Source organism: Euprymna scolopes, chromosome 19 (assembly GCF_053919585.1).
Source record: "Euprymna scolopes isolate OS-2025 chromosome 19, ASM5391958v1, whole genome shotgun sequence".
In the NCBI taxonomy this organism is placed as follows: Eukaryota; Metazoa; Mollusca; class Cephalopoda; order Sepiida; family Sepiolidae; genus Euprymna; species Euprymna scolopes.
This window is the reverse complement of record NC_136500.1, coordinates 11464081-11479563: the sequence shown is the minus strand read 5'-3', so window position 1 is coordinate 11479563 and position 15483 is coordinate 11464081. Positions and strand designations below refer to the sequence as shown.

Below are 15483 nucleotides of genomic sequence, written 5' to 3'. Positions count from 1 at the left end.
TGTAATATTTACACTCGCTATATAAATATAAAAATTTATCTCTTGAAAAATTTTGCGTGATGCATTGTTTTAAACGTTCCTATTTCAAAAAATGTGTGAAACTAATACTTTGAATTCTATTTAATCATCGTATACATTATTTTATTACTTTTAGCCTATCTTAGTGTTTACTTATTGTTTTTTTTTGTTTTTTTACAAAGAACCAGAGGCCATTCGAGGATAAGGGTTAAAGAGTGCACAGTAGTCAATGAGACAATATCATAGTAATCGTTAGTAGCGGAAATATGGTAAATTGGATTACTTAAAGGGGACGGCTCATCAAGAACTTGTTTACATTGGACTTGAAGACGACCATATTGTAGTCAGCTGGAAAGCAGGAAAATGGAAGGGTGTTCCACAGGTGTGCAGTTCTAAGAAAGAAGCTTTGTTCATGGAATCTATGTTTAGGCTTAGGCACAGAAAAAGAGTGGGGAAAATTATTGATAGTGGTTTCAGCTAGACGAGTGTTTCTTGTGGATGTTTGGCGAGAAGGGACCATAGATTAGAACTCAGACGAGCACCTGCCATGCAAATAACAATAAAGCAGAGACAGGCTCACAAAGTCTCTTCTGTGAGAAAGAGGTTGCAGGGGACAGAAAAGGGCATCCCCTACTAGGCTACGAAGTCTATTTTGAACTCTGTCAAGGCAGGATAAGATCTTTCTAGCAGCTCCTGCCCAGATGTGGCAATAATACTTCATCCTTGGACATACCTGGCTCTTATATAGGTAGAGAATTGCATCAGCAGGTAGATATATACTGGATCACTAGAAAGATCCCACCATGTTTCCAGCAACCTTGGCAACCAATTTGATGTATGTGTTCCATTTTAGATCAGGAGTCAAGGTCAAACTCAGAAGCTTGTCAAAACCAAAACGAGAGCCATTCATTTCAATTGATGCTAGATGGGGATCAGAGCGTTGATGATGTAAAGACTGAAGCTTGGTTTTAGATGCATTAAAAGTAACCAGCCACTTTTTTTCCCATTGTACCACATGCTCAAATCAGAGGAGAGAGACTAGCAGTCATGATTTGATTTAATATTTCACCTCGAAATAAGTTTCATCAAGAAAAACATGAAGGATTGTCAATATTTATCCATTAGTGCTGTGAGAAATCCAAAATGCAAGGTAACAGTAGGAGAAAGTGTTAGAATAGGATGGGACAGGTGTATGTAGATAATGGAGTGGTTTAGTCAAAAATGAAAGAACTGATGTTATTAAAGATTTGATTTTCGTTTATTAATTATTCTCAAACTTCTAATGAATAAATACATTTCTTAATGGTTAAGCACATGCATTTCTTCTAGTTTTAAGGTGAAGAACTGCTTTCTAGTTAACAATACCATGGTCGTTTTCAAGTCTAATGTAAATAAGTTCTTGAGTCATTTGTTTCAATCAAATTTTACTCAATTTCCATGGCTACATAGAAGTATGTTTATAAAAAATAAATTATTTTGGTCTATAAAGAATGGTCTTGTTTGGTCTGAATTGATCCAAGATGAATAGACAGCATGAAACGATAAATTTGTCGCCCTAAAGAAAGCAACCCTACAGCTTTATTTTAAAACTTTTATTGAAAAAATCAATTCAGGTAACTTGATTATGTAGTAGAGCTGACATATATTTAATGCAGCCACCTTCAGCCTCAATCACTGCTTCGACACTGATCTGGTACTGGGAGCATACCTTTTCCACAAGCGTCAGTGATAGCTTGGCAAATACTCAGGGGATGGCAGTGATCAGGTTCGCTTTGGTGATGTTCTCGATGTATGACCAAATGAAGTAGCCCAGTGGGGTCAGGTGAGAGGAGGGGGGGGGCTAGTGAGAGAAGAGTACAAAGTTGTAGCACTCCTTCTGAAGCCAAGCCTGGGTCTCTTTGGACTTGTGGGTCAGTGCCGAGTCCTGCTGCCACACCCAGGGTCTGCCAATGGCCACTTGATTGCACCATGGGAGCACCACTCTCTTCAGCACATCCAAGCCGACTTTGAAGATGTGAGGTGACATGATGTTGCCCCTCACTTGAAACCACATCAAAGACCATAACCATAGCTGGAAACTTCGTTCAGTTGTACACTCAAGCGTTGAACCATCCGGATTTGCATTTTGAGGGTGCTGCCAATGGTCCTGTTATCATAACTTGGATTGGTAGAGAGCAGGAGTTGTACAGCGGCACATCTCTAGAAGGCTGCTATCACACTTCAAAGCTGTGAGGTGGCATGATGTGGCCCTTACTTGAAACCATACCAAAGACCATAACCGTGGCTGGGAACTTTGTTTTCATCACCCTGGGCTCGTCTCTGTTATTTGTGGCAATCCAGTGATGCATTTTGAGGGTGTTGGCAATGGTCCTGTTGTCATAACATGGAATCGGTAGAGAGCATGAGTTGTACAGAAGTACATCTCTGGTCACACTTGTTGAACATTATATCACTTTCAGACATAATAGAAGGCTCCTATCGCTCTTGGGATTTGTACACAACTGGCCAACTAGTAGATGGTCTGCAACAAAAAAAAAACCCCAGTTTTCATCAAAAGTGGAAATGGAACTCTCCTGTTTTCTAGGGCGACAATTTTATCATTTCACCCTGTATAAATTATGTTATTAAAAAGAACAAAGAAAAACGTCTATTTTTTATTATTGATTCTATATATAAGTAAAGGATGTAGACAAAATAATAAAGAGAGAGTATTAAAAACATAAAACAAAAATAAAGTAAGAAGTTTTTAAAAAAGTTGAATTTTGAATTTAAAAACAATACAGGAAAAATAACAACACTACTATACCACCCACAATGTTTTGATTTAAATAGAATTTAAATTTAAAAAGAGCAAAAATAGTTAATTTTTTGTTCTGTTGCAATTTAGCCCCCCCCCCCCACACACACACACGTCCAACGAAAAAAAAGTCACAGCAATGCTTTAAATACACTTGAAATATGGAACATTTTACTCAACAGCTTCTGAATTTTTTTAAATAAGGATTGGTTATTATTCAGACTACTATTCTCATCTTAAGTGTCATTTTCACAACGTTTCGGTCGATGTAACCTCCAAACTGTTTCAGGGTTTTTTTGTTAAACTCAGGATCTGCACAGAATTTCAAACAAAACTCTTTATTTACTTCACCGAGGTAGCACGCTCTAATTCCATGACTGAATAGAGGTCCAAATAATTCACAGTTGTATTTTTCAGTCACCTATATTGAAAATTGAATCACTTTGCGATCAAAGTTTTTCAACTACTCTAACCACTATGCCACAAGTCCTTGCGAACAATTCTAGTGCAAATTTTAGGAACTTTAAACCTATTTTATTTCTAATATTACTATTTATTACTGCGTGTTATACTATATAATACTCTGTGTGTGTGTGTGTGTTTATATATATATATATATATATATATATATATAGTAAGTTATAAAATATATATGGCCATTAAGCTACACTGAATATTCCACGTTTCATCCACTCTAGGATTCTTCAGGCATAAGTGTAGCTTAATCGCCATATATATTTTATAACTTACTAAATAGCTCTACCTACGTATTGAGCACTGTTGAAGTAAATACTTAAAGTTTACGCATAAATTTATACTTTTGTATATTAATTTATGTGAGTAAATGAAGTAGTTATATATATAACTACTTCATTTACTCACATAAATTAATATACGAAAGTATAAATTTATGTGTAAACTTTAAGTATTAATATATATATAAACTTATTACTGTATATATTATCTATTATTTATAATTAACAGTTCCCATATCGTGTTAAATTCTATACTAGTGTTATATATTTATTATTAAAAGTGGTTGTTGTTAGAGTCTTATTAAAAGTGAGTCTTAGTAAGAGGAATGTTGTTGTTGCGTTCTGTGTTCATGTTATGATGAGATTCATATATATAAAATGTTGTACTTAGAAGTGTAGATATGAGATGTAGAGTTCACATTGTGTAAGTGAAGACATTTTAAAACACATGATATATAAGACATATAATGACTTTACCTTTTGGGAGAATTACAACACAAAGACGACGTTTATAAAAACACATGATGGGTTTATTTCTTCTTCGACCGGCCGTGGTTTTCTTAGTCAAGAATTCAAAGTTTTACTATGTTTCAAAGGTGACCGTCTCGCTTCCAGACGTTCGACTCCCATATCCAGACTGTCGTCTGTCGTCCTCAGACTCTCTCTCAGTTTCTCTCCGCTTAACTCTAAAGTTTCTAACTATATCGAGAACTTCCCATTTTCCATGACGTCATACACATGTTAAAACATGTGTCTTCTTTCATGTGTTCTGGAAATGCGTGTCCAAAACTTTTTCCTTTGTTTACAAAAGGAATTTTAACCTATATTCCCAGTAACCTATATTTCCAATATGTTAAAAACATGTTTATTAAATTATCTTATAGTTGCATTCTTCAATTGAATTTTCATAACAGAATTGACAATGCACATTCTTTTCTTAAAGCTATTTTATCTCTAAGCTAAACAATGGTTTGTTTTTTACATTCCATTTGCTAATTCTCTCTCGTAATCTATTTCTAAACCTAAATTACGAGGTTCGAATTTCGTCTATTCTATTTCATTTTGATTTTAACTAAATCTCTCTATTTTTATACTTACATGAAAAGGGAACAGCCCTTATCATGTAACACTAGGTCTACTTGGTAATTGATTGTCACTTATGCACTGTTTCTTTCAGTTGTCTTACTTTCCACCATTTTTTTCTCTATATAATTTTTACTTTATCCCATAAGTGTATATGGTTTCCCTTTTCCCACCATATATGGTCAGCCGTACTCGATTGAAAAGTCTAGTTAGCATTGGAGAGGGCGACCAACCTCTAGGAAAATTTATTTAGGGGAGCAGCTAAATCCAGCTTATTTTTATTATATTACCACATTGTATTTGCAATCAATATTGATTTTTTTTTTTTTTCCTTTCAATATGAATGACATATGTTCATTTATCAACAAAAACACGTATATATTGATTTTTACTAACAAAAATGACAATGATGACAATATATTTATCCCCTATAAATAATATGTACACACTAATAATGTAAGTAAAAAAGGTTACTAGTGAGGTTACTTGGAAAAAAGGGGAGGTAATTTTCCATGCAACGATATAGTAAGAGTTAAGGAGTAAATTTTGTTAAGTGTATTAATTTTCAAATATATTATACTCTATTCACTTAACTCTTTTCAAAAATAAAATATAGCTCATCATGCTCCCTTTTGTGTCTACTATTTTCTTCAAGTGTAAGCAGGCGGCTCCTGTGACAGTCTCATAAGAAAATGTTATAAGAAATAGGAGGGGACCTTTTTTTAAATCCTGTTAAATGAATATTTAAATTTTTTTGTAGAAAAGCAAAGCAAATGAAAACTTTAAAATTGTCCAGCTAACATCTGGACAAACTATCACCAAGGGAGATTTTTACATCTCCAAGAAAAAAAAAAAAATCGCATGAAAAGGTCTTGTTCGAATCAAAAGTTTGCTTAATATCTTTCAGTATCTATTTAAAGAAAAATATATCATTTTGGCTTTCAAAAAAAATTTGAATATTCATTTAACAATATTTCAAAAAAGGTGCCATCCTATTTGTTATACATATATATTTTTTTTCTTCAAGCCGTCTCTTCACATCGAAAGTAGAGTCAGCCAAATGTGAATATTATAGAAAACACAGTGAAAAACATTGATAAATTGCAGCTACAAGAATTTTGTGTAAAAATTTCCCTAAAATCGCAATAAGAAATTTATTGTCATTTACAACAATTTATATGAAGCAGCATTCTCCTAACTTCTCATCCTTAAAAGCAAGTATAAAAATCAATTAAATATGGAAGACTACTTGAAGTGTCTCATATCAACAACGGAGCCTAGAATAGAATTACTAGCTAAAAAAGTGCAATACCAGCTGCCTCATTAAAGTTAGTTTTTAAACATAATTTACATAATGGTGAAAATTTATGTGTTTGAATAATTTTGAATTGATTTGCAATTATTTAAGTTTGTAGCAAATTTGGAAATTTTTATAAGTTTGAAATTAATCATGAATTGACGAAATGTATAGCTACTTTGAATAAATCTATAATTCAATAACTGAAGTATATGGTAGATTGTTTTACAAAAATTGAATAAATATAGAAGATATTTTAAGGATTGGGTCACTTCCTTATTGTTTGTTTTAAAATGGGTCACCATATTTGAAAGGTTGGGAATCACTGCTTTGACAATTACAAGAAACCTTCTCAATCACTCATTGTTCCTATTTACAATGCCTCCCCACGGGACAGAGTTAGACACCAGGGTCGTTTTTTAATGTGGAGAAAAAGAACAAAAATAAAAATTGTCTCAGTCGTGAAGGATTTCTCCTCCACTGACAGAGAACAAGAAATTGAAGTGTAGATCTGAAAAACAGATACTACACTTTGATCTTGACTCGAAGGCCAAGAGTTAGAAAGTTAACTCATTGTTATGACTAATAATACGCAAGCTAAAAGTTCTTCATTCACATAAATTGGAACGAATGCATTAAAGACATTGCCAATGTTCCTGCAAAGAAGGTGGGCTCTTTATACTATGCTAGAAAATTACTAGCACCTGACAGTATCCTATATTTCTATAAAGTCATCATTTGCTCATCATGCATTGAATATTATTGCCACATCTGGGTTTGTGCATCTGCCACTAGTCTCTTACTGACAAGATCCAAAAAAGAGTCTCAAATCTAATGATTTGTCCCGCATTATCAACCAAACTCCAACCTCTGTCCCATCGCTAAAATATCGTATTGATGTTTTCAAGTATTTTAATGGAATCTGCTTTGAACTTTTCTGTCTTCTGCCCCCGCAACGTAAATACCCTGACTAAACCAACAAGCAGCAAAATCCCACCTCTACACTGTAGAAATTTCTAGATGCAGGAAAGCCTAACCCACTCTAATAGTTTCCTCCCAGAAACTGCTAAACTTTAGAATTCTGACCCAGTTTCCTGCTTCCGTGACTGTACTGACATGCAGAAGTTCAAATGTAATGTGAACAAACATGTTGCTCTTCAACTCTCTACATAGTGTCCCTGTAGATATGATCCGAAAAGTAACCCCTTATGTCCAAAAGTAAAAAAAAAAAAAAAATTTGTTCATAAAATTTTGTCTTCTGCAATAACAAACTATCAAGTAATCTTAAGTCTATAAGGAAAACTCTGAAAAAGAAAAAAACAAACTAAAAAAAAAAAATTCTCTGCTTATTCCAGCATTACTTTTTATCATTTAGGATTTCTTGTTGAACAATATAGTTAGAAATGCATTTAGGGATTGGTAAATCTTGCTTCATAATGAACTACTCACTGTGTAAGGGACCCGTCGCCACTAGAAACAGAATGAGGTCAGCTTCTATATATATATATATATATATATATATATAAATGGGATATAACTTTATTCGATTGGCAAAATTTTAGAATAATTATAAAAAAGTGAACTTAATCAACTAAAAAATGGAAACAAATTTACGATGGAGGTGGAAAAAGATAACTCCCTTCCTTTCCTTGATGTGTTAGTTTCTAAACGTGGGCTTTCCTTTATGACATCTATTTATAGAAAACCCACTTTCACTGGTCTTTATCTTAGTTGGGATTCTTTTGCACCCACAACCAGGAAACTAAATCTTATTAGAAACTTAACCCATCGGGCACTTGCTATTTGTTCCCCACCTTTTATTGATGTGGAAATTGAAAACATTAAAAGGATTTTTATTACTAATGGATATCCACCTCCATTAGTTAACTTAGTTATTAATAAAAAAAATTAAATCCTTTTCTGAGCTACCAAAATACGGTCCATGTAGATTTCCGGTATACCTTAGGTTACCCTGGATTGGACTTGAAGGCCAACTTATTTGCGATAAGATTTCCTCTCTGGTGTCTTCTAATTTTGGTGCTCTATCGCTCCGTATTGCCTTTTCCACAAAAACCGCCTTTCCCTCATTTCGTAAGGATGTCTTGCCTATCTCCCAAACTAGTAATATTATTTATAAATTTCAATGTCGGTGTGATGCCGTCTATATAGGCAAGACGACCCAGCGTCTTCAGGTCAGAATCGCCCAACATGTTCCCCGTTTTATCTGGGATCATCAACCTACTACCAGAAAATCTCAACTGATAGAATCGTCCATCGGCCAACACTTGGTCGATAAAAAGGAGTGCGGTCTTGTTTTCTCTCCGGAGTGTTTTTCTGTTTTGCACCGAGGACGCACAAAGTTCCACCTGTCTGTCCTCGAAGCACTTGCCATCATTGCTAACCCCCCTACTTTGTGCAAGCAGAGAAACCTCCGGCTTCAGTTAGAATTATTTGGGTAGTCAGGGTTTTTTTTTTTTTTTTTTTCTTAACCTCCTCTCCGCTCATATTCCATATCACTACCAAATATTCTAAAAAATAATAATTTTCAGACTTATGACCCTTGAAAATGTTTGTCTGAACAAAAAGCGCTTTGGGTATATTTTAACGATCGTTTTTTAATCGACTTATTTATTTTATTTAATTGTACATATAACTTGCCCCATTATATATATATATATATATATTTTTTCTTTTCCTCACCCCGGTTTCCATTTTTTAGTTGATTGAATTTACGATATGGTTCACTTTTTTATAAATATATATATAAGCAAAAATGGTAATTAGTAAAAACCTAAAGAAAGTGCTCAATACTATTGCAGAGCAAATATATATTTTTTATTTTTATTTATTTTATTACCGTTTTATCTGTTAAGTTACACATTTCTGTTACCGAATCGTATCGACGATCCAGCAACTTCATCAGACTTTAACATAACTTCTGTTAAAGTCTGAAGTTACTGGATCGTCGATACGATTCGGTAACAGAAACATGTGTAACTAAATAGATAAAACGGTAATAAAATAATATATCTATATATGTATAAATATATATATATATATATATATATATATTTATTTACAGGATCCATTTATTTATTTATTTATTTATTTATTTTTTTTTTTTTAAATTGCCTTGAGAGGACCAGAGGGTGAGTTATGAAGATGAGGATAACAATCTGCAAAAGGAATGAATGCACAAATTACAGGATTAACTCCTAAACTAATTAATAGATCATTATGAATTTTGAAGCTGATGGATATAAATGTAGCTGATGTGGGTACATTTAATCACACTGACTTTTTGTATTGAAGAGTAAATGTACAAACAACATGAAGTAATTGTTTGACAAGAACTATGGGTCGTACAATGGGTTAACAATGCTAAAAATGTTAAAATCAAACAAATGTAAAATATGACCATTATCGATCAATGAATACAAGTGATTGTTTGAAAATGACTATGAAAGAAGTTTTAAAGAAATTTACATCAGAACTATTTGAAGAATTAGATTCAGCATTCCAAGAGAGTTAATATGTTATAAAACAAGGCAACTGATGCTTTAATGTATGCTGTTTTCATTTTGTGCTTTTTTTATGTGAACAGTTTATTAAGTTTGACTGCTAATCACTTAAATGAGAAAAGTAAATGTTTTTGTCTAAAAAAATGTCTGTCTTAACCAGATTTACATTCAGATTTTGACACTGTAATCTATTTGGTTTCTGCATTTGTGCTCACTCAAATGGATAACTCCCATTTGTTTAAAAAGCACAAAAGCAGTCGCTTTTATCTAAAATACCATAGTTGTAGGTTTTTCATGATCTACTTACATGGTACAGAACCATGACCCCAATTGATAATAGCTTTTACTGAGAAACACCATGTCCTTTGTACAAAATCACACTAGAACTTCTCTCTCTCTCTTCCTTTCCCCATCCTCCTCCCTCCTACTCTCTCGTCCCTTTTCCAGTTCCCCTCCCTTTTCCATTTCTTATCTCCCTTCTCTCTCTTTCCTTCTTTCCTCTCCACCTCCTTCATTCTCCCCTCACCACTGACTAAGAAATTCCAAATGGGAATGCCCAAGATTGTGACTGATTCTTGTTTTCTGTAGTGTAAATTCCACTGAGTATCAAGAAGTCACCAGATCTTCTTACAAAAAATTCTGAGTTTCTTGAGCAAATACAGACTCCAGATTCAAATATTTATTTTTTCAACCAATCAGAAAACTTTGTTTATCAATCAAGAAAGAATCTGTTAGAAGTACAGCGGATTTTTCTGGGATCTTGTTGAACATAAAAGCAAAATTTGTTGTTATGAAAATTAAAAATGCACATTCAAAAATCAAACTTTGGCTCTCAAATTACAAGAATTCTCCAAATTATGAATCTTATTCAAATCAAGTAACACAAATAATGTCAACTTAATCTTTTCTCTTTTACCCCACTGAGCATTCAACATGGCTACAACTAGTCGCATCATTACTCTCTGCCCAGGAGCAAAGATTCTTTTTCTTTCATTGTGAATTCATTCAGGCAAGACCATACTTATTTGGATGAGTGAACTCTTCTCTCTGCACAAAAATAACACGATTTTATCCCCAATGGACAATACTTGGTGTGACTCACTTTTTTTTTACCTAGCTGTTGCACTGTTTACTTAACATTCGCTTCTCTGATTGTTTTTTTTTTTTTTTTTTTTTTTTTATTTTTTGCTTTCTATCTGGTTTAAAGACTTGACAAATTATGGGCTTCCAATTACCAGTTGTGTGATTAATAGCACTTTGATTCATGTAATCAAAAGTAATATTAAGGATGATTTTTTTTAATACTAGTATCATATAACACATTTAAAATTCTAATATCGTGACAACACGTAAACCTCAAAGTGTCCCAGCAATTTAAGTTAATTTGGTTAATCTTTTACTATCTGACAAAATGTTTAAAAAGATAAATCTGATGGTGATTGCATAAACTTAGCAAGTTTTAACAAGTCTAGGGTTATGGGAAAAACTTTAAAAAAAAAAAAAAAAAAAAAAAAAAAATTGAAGCCATCAAAAATATATTTATACCAAATGTTTTTTTTTGTGCTATAAGAACCTGTCATTTGGTAAGTACCTTTTCAAATTTACTTACATAAAATTGTCTTTTCAGAATATTTTCACATTATACTCATGAGATGTGCTAACCTCTCTCTTGGGTATTATGTATATGATAGGTGTTCCAATCCCGAGTAAAAAAAAAAAAAAATTTTTAAATAAAGAAAAAGACGTAACATGCGGCTGCAGCCGAGATTGAACTCCCTACACAAGTTTGTAGTTTAATTCAAATCTTGTCCATAGCTGAAGACTTGATGCTTCGCCAGAGCTATCATTTTATCGTGACGTCATCACTAGATGGGTTGCTTACCACGGCTTAAGAGAGACCGATCTAGCCTTGAGAGAAGGATAGACTGTGCCAGTTTCCCAACCTCGTATTTTACTTTGTGGTACATACAACACCTCGCCTTCCCAAATAGTCACCCATCTGGTACTGGCCAGACTGGATGTTGCTTAACTTAAGTGATCTAGCGAGAACCGGTGTGTCAATGTGATTGTGTCCTACCAATCCTTAGTTCCTTCCTCGATAAAACATTCACTGCAAGAACTTGTCTAGCTACAACTACAGTAAAGAACTTTCTCTACTCTCTATCTTTCTTTACCAAAAACAAGCAACTTTCAAGAACAAAGTTTCTATATCATAATTTTCAAGTCTAGCATAAACAAATACTTGTTGATTATTCCTCTTAAATTATCAGCTCCTCTGAAGCAATCTTCTGTCAATTCCACCCATGTAGCTATGTATAATAAGCTTCAGAAACTTTTTCTGCACTGTATCAGTCTCGCTATACTGTCCAGATTTATTTCTCCTCTGAAGTCATCAGATCTAAGTTTGATTTCAAGACTTGCAGTACCCGCTGTTGTATCAATCTCATGTCATTACCCTTTGTGCAACAGATATCCTCAGCCCTCACTGATCAGGTTTCATTTCCATATATCATCCCACTTCATACATATGCATGATACTCCGCTCTTGTTCAACAGTAGCAATGTCCTGCTGATAAGTAATAGAAGTTCCCTGAACATAATCCATCCATTATATCTTTCGCTTGTCAGATTTACCATTGAGCGAGTCTTCATGTATACTGGAACTTTTACTCCCAGTTTGTTTTTGTTCTTTTTCCCCCCCCATTTCCTCCATATTTTCACATTTTTCTTTTTTAGCTAACATCAATATATTTTTTTGCAATTTTTGACTAACCGTCATAAATTGCTGTTACATTTAATGCCATAACCAGTAAAATTTAGCTCTGCTATAATAATAATTTGCTAATTTTTTTTCTTTCCTCTGATGAAGAATAGCATTCTTTGAAATTCCGCGGAATAAGGATTTCTTTGAAAATTGTTTTTGTGGTATTCTCTCGAATGATAAATTTTAATTTACAGTTTTAATTTCTTTTCTTTCCCTTATGTGTGTATATATATATATATATATAGAGAGAGAGAGAGAGAGATGTGTGTGTGTGTATATATGTTGTAATCCTTTGAGATGAGTAATTTGTCCATTTATTTATTTGTGGACTGTTATCCTCATGTTTTTTCGGCCAACTATTCCTCTTCAGGTGGTAAACTGTGGCAGGATATGAATGCTGAGTCTTAACTATATCCTCAGTAATTACTTCAGAGTCCATGGTGCAGTGGATAGAGGCGTTGAGTCTCTGCGGTTCCAGGTGAGCATTGTCTGAAGATAGTAGTATCAATCCTACCCAAAGCAGGCCAGAGGACTAATCGGCCAAAACGTGGTGAGACAACAACAACCATGGAAGGCAGTAATTACTGAGGATACAGTTAAGACTCAGCATTCCTATCCTGTCGCGGTTAACCACCTGAAGAAGGCCAGAGGATGAGTTGGCCAAAATGTGGTGAAACAACAACTATGAAGATGAGGATAAGAGTCTGCAAATAACTAAAAATAAGTAATCTATCCAGTTCTAACTTTTTTAATCCTGCCAACACATGCTGCTCCTCCTCCTTGTTCTCCAATGGTATCCTCCAGGTGACAATGTAACATGGGGCATGTGACCGCGTGTGAGAAAATATCAGCAGCAGCGAAAGATAGCTGGCTTGTGAAAAGATTTTTTTTTGTTTTTTTGACATTTTCACCTCAAACAAGACACAGTACCACTTTGATGTAGGAGGCTACTATCGGGGACATAAGTTGCAGGGATACTATGTAGGGAGTTGAGCAGCGAGATGTCTGTTCACATTACACTTGAACTTCTGCATGTCAGTCCCTTCATTTTCCCCTCATGTCTGTTATAGAGTGTGGTGTCATCAACAAATATACCTATCTCAGAGACTATTCTATCAGAGAGGTCATTTATGAGCAGCCGTAAAAAGCACATATGCAAATTAGAAAGCATGCACGAGAAGAAAAATGCACCATGTGGTTGGGAGGAGCAAAGTGTATATCGAAAAAAATGGATGCGTATGGTCGAAGATGAGCTGTGGCCAAAATGCGGCCGGGAGAAGGAGAAATGCAACTGGACTAGATTGACATGTGACAGTAAGAGACTTTTTAAGTGGTGTCGAGACGGGATAGTTATGGTGATAAATGCTTTTGTTAAAAAAGAAAGAAAATGCCAACCTATATATTTTTTTTTTTTTCCAGATTTTTGTGTTTGTTCAAAAGTTTTGTTGTTACAATATCAACAATTGAATTCTTATCCATCTCCATTCTCTTGCACGAAATGCTTATCTTGCAGCATACCAGTAATTGCTTCCTTAATGATGACAAATACCACAAAAAATAGTTGCATCTGACTCTTCACAAATTTAGTAGAAAAATTTTATTCTTTCTGTAGTTTTTTTTTAATTTTTAGCACTAAAATCACTGACCATTAACAACATTCACTCTCACACTCTTCTTGATAATTTATTTCCACTTTTATTTATGACTTGTTGAAAAACACATCTGTATGGACTTTCTCAAAAATTCCTTTTCTGCATCTAAAAAAATGTTTAAAAATTAGTATATAATTTAACAATTCATTTTTAATCATATTTAAAATTAAATCTTATATTGAATAACATTAAAGTTTTAATTGTTTGAAAAATGTAACAATTCATTTTTAATCATATTTAAAATTAAATCTTATATTGAATAACATTAAAGTTTTAATTGTTTGAAAAATGTAAGACAAAAAACAAATTTTGCTTTCTGACAATAGTTTGTGTTTTTTTATGCATTTTTATATTCAGATGATTATAATTTCATTCTTGTTAACTCCTTACATCAAGTGGTTTCATACCTTGCTGAGAGCGATTTCCATGAAAGAAAAATAAATAAAAAGTCAGCTGAAGTTGAACAAAAAGAAATATATAATGAACATAGTTTTTGATAATTGTTTGAATCGTATAGTTCTAAACTTAGACGAATTTATATGGAATTTTGAATAGATCCCATTGACTCTTGGGTGTGCCCCAGGGGCTCTTTTAGGGCTAATAAAAACACTCCATTTTTTGGATTATTTTACCATATTTGTGGAAAATTTTCTGTGTATGTCTATTTAGCAGTTTTGCATGGTGCTGAACTAAAATTTAAATATGTTAAGGCCTTGAGGACTTTTGGGGCTAAATGGGGGGGGAGCAAATGATGGACTTAGTCCTTTCTTTTTTTGCATGGTGCAAAATTCAAATTTACACATGTTAAGGCCTAAAACTGCACCGTTTGTTCATTTTCACCAGTATTTGACATCCCCTGAGGACTTTTGGGACTTTATGGGGGGGGGGGCAAATGCCGAACTTAGTCATTTTTTTCATGCCTCATTCACTGTGCACTCACGGGGGACCATGTATGCTTCACTTGTTTAATCCATAGGCAAAGTCTGTTCTCATTCACAATGTACTTTAAAACCCGCCATGCGTACTTGAAGATCGAACACACTCCTGATGAAAAGAAGACATCCCAAAATATAGCATCACGGACACACCACCTAACTGCCTGACGCAAGTAGGAACATCCTATATGTAAACTATTGTATAAAAAGAAAAAAAAACTATGCATGGTTTTACATATACGCATAAATTAGATCCATAAAAGTGAAACTGCATAGCTGGTTCCATCATTATATCTTAAGTTGTGTCAGTTTGAGTCTGTCACGTCTTTGCATTGTTCTGCGTTCTATAAACTTAAATTTTTTTTTATATACACATTAAACAATACTTCAACCTATTTATTTATATAAAAACTATATGTTGCATATTTCAGAGATGTACCGTGGTTTCATTGCAGTGGATCTGTCTTTTAAAAGTCCAAAAAAATTCATCAGTAATCAAACACTTCATTGATTGCATTTCAACACATCCCGATGCCTTATATATCTATATATATAAATAATAGTTCTCAAATAAATATTAGCAATTATTTTTATACCTACAGACACTAGTGGTTCATGCTTATGCAGTCATCAGTGTTGGAAGTGGTAATTAGTGTTAGTT

General features: G+C 33.7%; 1 protein-coding gene across 3 annotated transcripts in view; it reads left to right on the top strand.

The window, feature by feature from the left end:
* The window catches only part of LOC145303412 (uncharacterized), a 113564-nt gene that overhangs the window by 22333 nt on the left and 75748 nt on the right, over nucleotides 1–15483 (top strand). Inside the window, exon 1 of one of the 3 annotated variants that reach the window (XM_080144732.1) lies at nucleotides 10637–11054. The exons of the other annotated variants lie outside the window; for them this stretch is intronic. The gene's annotated coding sequence lies outside the window, so the exon portion shown is untranslated. Of the gene's footprint in view, nucleotides 1–10636; nucleotides 11055–15483 lie in introns of those variants that run through there. 3 annotated transcript variants of the gene reach the window in all.